Source organism: Phalaenopsis equestris, unplaced genomic scaffold (genome assembly GCF_001263595.1).
Source record: "Phalaenopsis equestris unplaced genomic scaffold, ASM126359v1 Scaffold001251, whole genome shotgun sequence".
NCBI lineage: Eukaryota > Viridiplantae > Streptophyta > Magnoliopsida > Asparagales > Orchidaceae > Phalaenopsis > Phalaenopsis equestris.
In genome coordinates this window covers 176,743-186,478 of record NW_018165690.1, presented here as the reverse complement: position 1 = coordinate 186,478, position 9,736 = coordinate 176,743, and the positions used below count along the sequence as shown (strand labels likewise).

Sequence of the window (9,736 nt, the reverse complement as noted above, 5' to 3'; positions counted from 1 at the left end):
TGGTTATCAAATTAGATATCAAGAAAGCCTTTGATACCATAAATTGGGAAACGTTCTGAAAGCTAGTGAAAGCTAGGGGTTTCAATACCAGTTTTTGCACTTTGGTTAAAAGATGGTTGGCTAACAACTTTTACTCTGTGTAGTTAATGAAAACTTTTATGACTTTTTTACTACATGTCGTGGCATTAAACAGAGAAACCCCATTTCCCCTATTATTTTCATTTTAGCTTTTGACTATTTATCCAGGATGCTTAATCATTTTGAGTTTTCACATCCTCACACACAGTTCTCTCACAGTTCTCTCCTCTCACAAAGCTAAAATAATGGTCTCACACCTTGCTTATGCAGATGACGTCATTCTTTTTGCTAATGCATCTAAACTCGCTATAAAACAAGTGATGGGGCTTTTACAGGATTTTCAGAATTGCTCTGGACTTCGCTTTAATTGTGCAAGTGTCAGATGTTTTTTGGCAAGCAGGTTAAGTAGCATTTTATTAAATGGGGAGTTACATATACTGGTTTTCATCATGCCTCTCTCCCTCTTAAATATTTTGGGGTCAATTTGATAAGGGGAAGGAGAAAACAAAGTCATATGGATGATGTTATAGATAAAATCAAACGTAAAATTAATAATTGGAGAAATATTTTTCTTTCTACTGGGGGCAGGATCTCTTTGCTTTATAGTGTTCTTTAGAGTATTCCACTATATGTTTTGCAAGTGTTCAATCCCAAAAAAGTGTTATTAATGAGATGGAGAGGCTTTTTAATAAATTCCTATGGGTGGGAAATGGTGCAAAGAAACTATGGGGCACTTGACATAAAGTTTGTAAGCCTAAAAAGACTGGAGGGTTTAGTTTTAAGGCATTAAAACATATTGTGGAAGTAAGCCTTTGCAAACTTTGGTTTAAATTCAAATTGGTCTCATCTCTTTGGACTTCCTTTTTGCATTTCTTTCTGGAATGATAATTGGGGGTTGTCACATAACTCTGATTATTCACACTCTTTTCATACTAATTCCTTATTGGTCTCTGATTTCTTTACTCATGATGGATGGGATTTCTCAAAATTATGTTCTATTGTGGGGGAACAAAATGCAAAACATATTCTTACTATTCCTATTACACTTACACAAAAGGATCTCCCTATGTGAAAAAGAAACAATTCTCAATCAGTTTGCAAACTTATTTATAACAATTTACATTCACATCGTGATTGGTTATGGGGAAAATGGATATGGCATAAAATTTTATCTCCCTCTATATCCTTTTTCCTTTGGTGCTACCTCACTTCTTTAATACCTATTGATGATATTCTTAAGTTAAAAGACTTAAAAATGGCTTCCAGATGTCATATGTGCAAAATGGAGGAGGAAGACATGAGACACATTTTCTTTGAATGTGCTTTTTCTTTAAGAGCATGGGATATGCTTGGTGCACATTTCGGTTTTTCTTGGATGCATAGAGGCTCTTTAAGAAAATATTTATGACAATGGAAAGATTTTGATATAAGTAAGGAGGGGTTTCCCCTTGCTTTACTAGTCTTAAGAGTATGGGATATGCTTGGTGCACATTTCGGTTTTTCTTGGATGCATAGAGGCTCTTTAAGAAAATATTTATGACAATGGAAAGATTTTGATATAAGTAAGGAGGGGTTTCCCCTTGCTTTACTAGTCCTTTGGTTCCTTTGAAACTCTAGAAACAGTTTTAAATACCACACTTGTCCCCCCAATGCTTCTATGACTGTTGCTTATGTGATTGCCTATTACAATAAAGTCTTAAGGGCTGGTTCTACTGAGGTTTAGGTTTTAAAGCCCCCCCCGGCTCATTAGGTGGGCTCCCCCCTCACCGAGTTATGTTAAATTAAATGTGGATGGCTGCTGACATCTTGATTATGCTGCGGTTGGGGGAATATTTAGAGATTTTGAGGGTAGGTGTCTCTGTTTTTTCACCTCCTCTGTTGTTGTTGATAATCCATTAGAAACAAAATGCTGGGGGGTTTTTCTGGCATTAATGGTGACTAATGTTTTCAATTTTCATAAATTAGAGGTGGAAATGGATTCTAAAATGATCTATGATATTCTTTTGGGTACCTCTCCTCCTCTCTGGGATATATTATGTGCTCTCCTCCCCTCTGGGATATATTATGCAATTTTAAACATATTTTAATTTTTATGGCTGAAAAGCATCTTGAGGTAAACTGGAAATTCATTCATAGAGAGGACAACTCCCCTGCTGATTAGCTTGCCAAGCATGCAGGGGAGGTCTGTCACGTTGGTATCCACCCCCTGCTCCTCTTAGAAGACTCCTCATTGGGGATAGCTTAAATCTGCCTTATGTCCGTTTTTAATCATTTTCGCTTATTGGCTCTAAGGAGGAGCTGCTTTCGGTTTGATGACTGGGGTCTACATTTCTCCTCTTGCGGGTTTTATATTTTGCTTGGTAGGTTTTCATTTTGCTGCAGGTTGAGTTCAATTTTCTGTTTCCCTGTTCATGACTCCTGTTTACTGTTTTGATCTCACGGTTTTTGCTGGTTTTTCTCTGCCCGTGGAGATGATTTTGGAGAACTTTGCTAATATGAAGATACTTTTGTACATGATTTTTACTTTACTTTTCAAGTTACTTCTCAAGCTACACAAGATCACATACTTACTTACCTGTATTTTGGAGATTCTTTTTGGTGTGAGTTGTACTGTGGGGAGAGGAACCCCTAGGGGTGTGTATTTTTTGGGTAGACGGGGATCCTCCCCCCCTCCCTTTTCATGTACCTTATTTTAAAATTAACGCTTTTCAAGTTACTTCTCAAGCTACACAAGATCACATACTTACTTCTTTCACTTTAATGAATCAAATTTTATCAATGGTAATTTCGCATTATCTTATTTAGAAAATGCCCATTACAAAAATAAAAAAATAAATAAATTATATATATATATATATAGATATATGAAATGATATTAATATGCTATTGATATATAACTCTGTGAATCATCAAATATTTATATTAGTTTATTAAGAAACTTAACTAACATGCATATTACTTCATTTTCCTTTGTATTACTATAGTTTATGAGTTTGAGTATTCACTAGTTTGGTTAGCTCACTGTTATTTTTAAAACTAACTTTTCAAGTTAATTTAGCTGATCAAAAGACGAACAATTAATTTCTGTGAAAATTGTGTATTTGACAAGAAGCACATGTATCTTTTGGTACTGTTATCCATAGTATAAAAAGTATTTTAGAGCATTTTCACACAGATATTTGATGTCCGACGAAAATAACATTATTCAACGGACAGAGATATTTGGCCTCTTTTATTGATGATTACTCTAGGTATGTTTGTGTGTACACAATGAAGTGCAAAAACGAAGTGTTGGAGATTTTCATGATTTGGAATAGCAGGATCGAACATGCACTCTCAAACATAGTAAAAAACATTACTATGAGGCTAACAACGTGCAACATTGTCCAAATTTGGAGTTGAACTAAGGGGTCTACTTTTGAGCATGGACGACATGTGAACGAGAGGCAAAGCTAGAAGTTGAAATCATGAGAAGGGATAATTGTTCATGTGAAGGGAGAAAGAGCTTGAGTGAATCGTGCTTTGAAGCTAAATCGTGATTAGATGCTCAGACAATTAAGCTTCAATAGGTGTATATGCTCAAGGATGCCAATAAGGTGAGAACTTTATATTATGTTGTAAAATAAATCTTGAAAGTAAAATTAAAAATTGATGAATAGAAAATTAAATTAATAGTTATTGACTATGATTCTTTAATATAAATGAGAAATTTGGAATATGAAGAAATAATAACAATAATAAATAAAATTAATGAAAGACGTAAATAAAAATATAATATACAACAAATTAAATTTTATTCAACAATTTTTTATTTAATAAGAAATTTTAATTGTAAAACAGTAAAAAATAAGGAAATAGAGTAACACACGCATAGTTAACAATTTTGTTAAATTTATTAAATGTGCTGGTAATAAATTTAAATTTTAAAGGTTAATGATGCTTTATTCATATGAATAAAATAATAATCATGATTAAATTGTTAAAGTTAAAATTTTGATTGATAGAATCTAAATATTATAATATGATAAATTTGAATCAGAATCATAATAGCTATATTATGAGAAATTTGCTAAATATTAAATTAATATGATTTATGTAATAAAATAAATATATGATTAAAAATAAATTAAATTCTTATAAGAAAGTGTTACATTTAAATCATGCAAAATATATATTTTTTATTTTATTGATAAATTTTTCTTAGTAATGAAAAAAATGAAAAATAAACAATATCAGTCAATTTATTTAATGATTAAATTAAATTAAATTGCAATTTCAATAAACTAATTAATAAAAATACTTTACATCATTATAAGTTTTATATTAGAGAAAGAAGTGCTTGAACTTCAAGGCAAAGAAGTCTGAAAGGAAGTTAAGTGTTCTTAATTTTAAACTACAATAATATTTTGTTTCTTCGAAATCAATTACATGGTTAGTGATTGATAATTATTGAATTCAATTGCACGATTTTTATTCGATGTTCTTTTATATATTGATTATCTTGTTGTGAGCATTATAATCTTTCAGTAAGTTTAATAATTATGTATTTATAAGATATATATATTATATATTGAACTGAATAATATTAAATCTCAATGAAATGAATTATATTGAATGCTTGTATGTGTATGATTAACTAATGAAGTTCACCGATTTTCGTACTTCTTGAAAGCGACGTTGCGATAACAATAAAATAATTTAATGGAAAATGTAGATAGCATTAATTCTCAATCAATTACTCAATAATTAAACTCACATGATTTTTTGCGCTTTTAGTTCTTATAAATATGGTGTGATGGTACTTTGTTTTCTTTATTTGCTTTGCATCTCTTCTTGTCTGAATCAGTTGACTTCCAAACGTTGTCATGGAGAATGTGCCAAATCCCTCGGTCAGTCCCCCTTAACGAAGATATGTTTTATGCTGCCTTCGGTAGACCGAAGGAGCGGTACCACCCAAAAGGTTAAAGAAGAAAATCATCGCTAAGAGTAAAGAGGTCGCATTGGCGGAGTAGATAGGGTCATCAGATTCATTCCTTGGTCCTTAGCTGAGGAATGTTCAGTCAATCAACCTGGTCATCGATCTATCGGCTCAACCTTCTACTATAGCGCAAGACCTACCGATCGAACAAACTACGCAAGAACCTGTTCCGTTCGAGGCTGACCTCATCTTTTATAAAGATTAGTTCTGCTTTGGTTAGGGTTTCCTTTTTTTTGGGAGTTGCAGGCCATTTTCAATCACTACGGGGGATCCTCTCAAATCTTGCCAAATTCCATAGTCGCCATCATGATTTTTATTATTTATTGTCTTCAGTTGGGATTTCCCAGGTCGATGAAGCTCTTTGCATATTTCTTTTTGTTTCAGATCGGCCCACATGACTACGTTCAAGTTTCCTCCCTCAGCAAGGTCCAACTGCTGGGGTTGGAGAATAAGGTAAAAGACAGGAAGCTACACTTCTACCTCGATTCTTCTTATTGGGGTTAGTACATCCAAACTATTCTGTTTAGAGGCGCGGTCGCCATGTCCAAGAAAAAAGTGTTGGATCAAGTACCGGAGGAGGCTAAGACAATAGAATGGTGCCAAATATTTGTCCACCAATGCCTTGATTTGGTGACTATTAATCAGGTGCTACAACTAGATTCATTCGGGCGGATGTTGGTGGCAGATTGGGCGGCCTCTGATGCTCAAGAGGCCGAGCAGGATGCAACACCAGCCGCCCGGGCCATGAAGAAGAAAGCCCGAGCGGCTGAATGTATCGAACCGTGAAGAAGAAAGCCTGAGCAGCTGAATGTATCAAATCTGCCTGCCTTGAAGGTACTGCAGTTGCGGGCCGGAAGATGCTCCTGGTGGTCTGTGCAGGCAAAGATCTCAATGGTGCATAAATAGTAAACTCTGGTCAGAGTATTCTATTATTTTCCAAGGATCACAGAAGAGTTTCTGTGATGCTCGCTAAAAGCTCTCTATCAGTAGTAGGTCCCTCGAATGTGCAACACCAAGAGGCTGAAAGGATAGCAATCCGGGTGGCCTTGGCAGAAAGATAGGAAGCAGGATCTACCAACCCTCGGTCGGCCGCTTCGACATTCATCAAGCTATTCACAAGGGATGAAGCCAGTTGCCCTTATCCTGTTGGCTCGAATGTTTCTAAGTTCGAGCTTGAGCAAATCAGGCACGAGAGGGAGAGTAGCGAAAAAGGGGAAGGTATTTTTAATAAATCCAAGTGATTCATAAAGTAACAATGATAATGACATGTTAAAAAACCTACAATTAACATTGCTAAAGATCCCATTTATCTTTAAAATATTAAGCATGTCGAGATTGATACATTTCATCAAGGAGAACACTGAATAATATATTATAAAAGTTAAATACACTAATAAAATTTAAGATGGAAGACATGCTTACTAAAGCCCTAAATAAAAAACCAAATTGTCATCCTCATTTCCAAGCAAAGAATATGTTTCCAGCTTGACAGAACGTGTGAAACTACAGGTAGACAATGAATGTCCCTTTCCCTCGATAGAAAATTGCTTAATGATTCAGAATTGAGGAATATTCAACAAACAATATTTGCGTAAAAAAATCACCAATTAATCCTTAAATTTGGCTCATGATTTAAAAAATCAAAACGAACTTTTTTGGCAACATTGGTTTTTCCCGAATTTGGGAGATGGAATTGCTGTCAAGTTTATCTTTCACATGGACTTAGTTCTTATTGTACTCTATTTTGCTAATCTTTTATTTCCATTAGAAAAAAATGTGAACGCATTTCTACCTTTTGTACTCTATTTTGTTGATCATTTATTTCCATTAGAAAAAGTTTGATTCTACACAATATTTTTTTCTTCTCCTTTGACTGGCCCCATCAAGGCTCTCTTGCCTTCCAACAAATAATACAATTTGAATTTTCTCTTCTATGTATTAACTTCTCTCTACTTTCGAACATAATTCAACGGGAAGAAATAACATCAACATAATTTTAATTGGTTTCAAAAACCAATTAAAATCTATTAAAATACAAATTGTGATTGATCTGAAAAAGAAAACACGTAAAAGGAGACGTGGTTTAAAATGCTAACATTTTGGGTGTGTGAAACCGGTGCTTTTTTTCAAAATTGCAGAGGTCTAGTCCATCAATGTTCTCCTTGGTCATTGTCTGGTTAATGCATCTCTTACTTTCTTCTGTAGGCGAAAGCTACATCTAATGAAATATTTGTGGGAGAAGACTGACTCTTGACAGCTAGGAGTTTTATTCATACTTGCGTATCCTTGAAGCTATCCATTTACCTAGGATTTATTTTATTTTGATGATATTTTATTGAGGCATCTAAAAAACATAGATCTCAATTTAAATGTTTATATAGATTTTTTTTTGAAGAATTATTTTTCATGATTTATTTATTTTACCCATCGCGTCCCTATCTTCCGTCCTGCCAAGGACCCTTAAAACAAATCAGGGTGACCTACTCTCTAACTTGACCTCATCAATTTATGGGTTTACATTGCCATTCATATACTTAAAAGAGAAATTAACATCTCTATCTTCTTCCTTCCAACTTACACAAATATTCTTCCATGTATACCAAAGCACCACACTAATAGGGCGTCTGGTTGCACCCTATATTTGCATTTTAAATCTGATAAATTCATATTCATATTGACAGAAATGGCCATGGAGATGATACCCACGATACTACGGAAGAAATTCTTAAATTCTCCTCGCAATCGGATTTAATAAATTTGAATTCATGTCATAAAAGAAACGAAACTGATAAGAAAAGACAAACGCGAAAAAATTTAATTGGAGGGAGCTTCGGATTTAATTTTAGTTTTTTTTTCAATTTTTACTCGGATTTAAGCTAAATTCATAACCAAATACCATGCTACCAAACACTACTAGGCGTCGCACCTTAGTGTTTCGGTTGGTAGGAGTAGGGCTGTTAAAATGGTTTGTTGTCGTGAAAAGCTCGTGTTTGGCTTGGTAAAAAGCTCGTGTTCAATTTGTTTGCTAAGAAAACTAGTCGAACATGAATATTTTAATATAAGTACTAAGATTTAGATCTCGCCTCCACCCTTAGCATCCTAAGGCTACATGACTTGGGCTATCAAAACGGCTCATTGTTCCCGAGCTAAGCAAACAAGCCAAATACAAACAAAATTTTTACGTTTGATATATAAATGAGCCGAACACGAACAATATTATTTTTTTAACGAGCCGAACATGAGCCAGCTCGTTTACAACCCTAGGTAGGAGTCTTTGCCTGCCATTGGGAATTCATAGGTTCGTGTCACAGCATTAAATGCATAAGAATTGTGTTTTGTCAGTAAATTTCCCAAAAAGAAAAAAAAAAATGTGAACGAACCCCACTCATTACGATAGTCTGCTTCTTGGAGGAAATGGTCCCTTAGATGGCCCAACTGTTAGATTAGTCCACACGTCTGCAGGCTCTTTTAGCATTTTATAGCTTTTATAACCATCGACTTGAAAACATAGCGTATAAAAAACCAGTACTAGCTTTTGGACGCGTCTAACTCTCAGAATTTTGAGCTGATATGGTTTTCTCCTTAGTTTATTCCTGCTTATTCGTTCTCTGTGTCAAGGCAACCTTCAGTTACCATCCGACTCTATCATGCCAAAAGAATGAAATCTGCTTCCCTTTGTCAACTATAAATTCAGTTCCGCCTTCTTCAATGGAATATGTTGTTAGATGTAATCACAGTGAATTGGAGATTAAATTTGAAGACGAGAGTTGGCGTACTGTGAAAGAGATCGATTGCCACAACAGAAGACTAATAGTCTTAGATCAGGAACTCGGCAATATCTTGGATCCTATAAATTGCAACTTCCTTTATATATTCGATCCCCCCTTTCATCACTTTGTTCCGCCTCGAACCAATCACTTTAAGAATCGCACTTCTTGCTCCTACCAAGATTACGAGTATTTCATGAGTTTCCTTCCAGAATTTTTCAATTTGATTCCATGCAAAAATTTCAGTGCCTACTATTGGAATAGATGGAAAGGCAATTTATCAGAATATTCTCCTGCTATGTGCGAGGTCAACACTCGACACCCTCCACTTGAGTTTGTGTTGTCGTTCAGTGACGAGAACATCCCTACTATCTTTCGGGTTTTCAGCTCACTTAAAACTTCAGCAACAGTGCTTCAATGATAAAATTTGCAGTAAGTGGTAGAACCCACAATTTTATGCTTATGTACCAGAGATTCCTACAAGTTGCTGGTTGTCGCTTGTTTAATAATGCCTCCAGTATTTAATTATCGTGCTTCTTCAGTTAAAGTCAAGACATTCCTTTTCTAGGCCATTAGATCCAGTGGAAATTTTATGAAGTATGAGTGCTGCAGTATTTCTACTTCAACTCTAACTGTCTAGTATGTTGATTCATGGTCATTTATTTGAGGTTTTCTTTAATTTGTTTGTAAAATACTTTCACTTCGAGGCAGATTTGGCTCTCTATTTATTTAAAATGTGATTGAACCATTGTTTAGCAATTTTCTTAAAAGTGAAACATTAGAAAGTCAAAATGAAAATTCTTTAACGTGGTCTCAGTTTCTTGAGTCTTTCAATATGAGAAAAAAGTTTTCCTAGTCATTGTTCCCACGATAAAAATGTTAATGAGGGGGGGGGGGGGGGGGGGGGTAAAAG

At 34.7% G+C, this 9,736-nt stretch overlaps 1 protein-coding gene across 1 annotated transcript in view; it reads left to right on the top strand.

The window, feature by feature from the left end:
- LOC110033675 (LEAF RUST 10 DISEASE-RESISTANCE LOCUS RECEPTOR-LIKE PROTEIN KINASE-like 1.1) overlaps positions 1–9,736 on the top strand; it is a 26,606-nt gene that overhangs the window by 12,056 nt on the left and 4,814 nt on the right.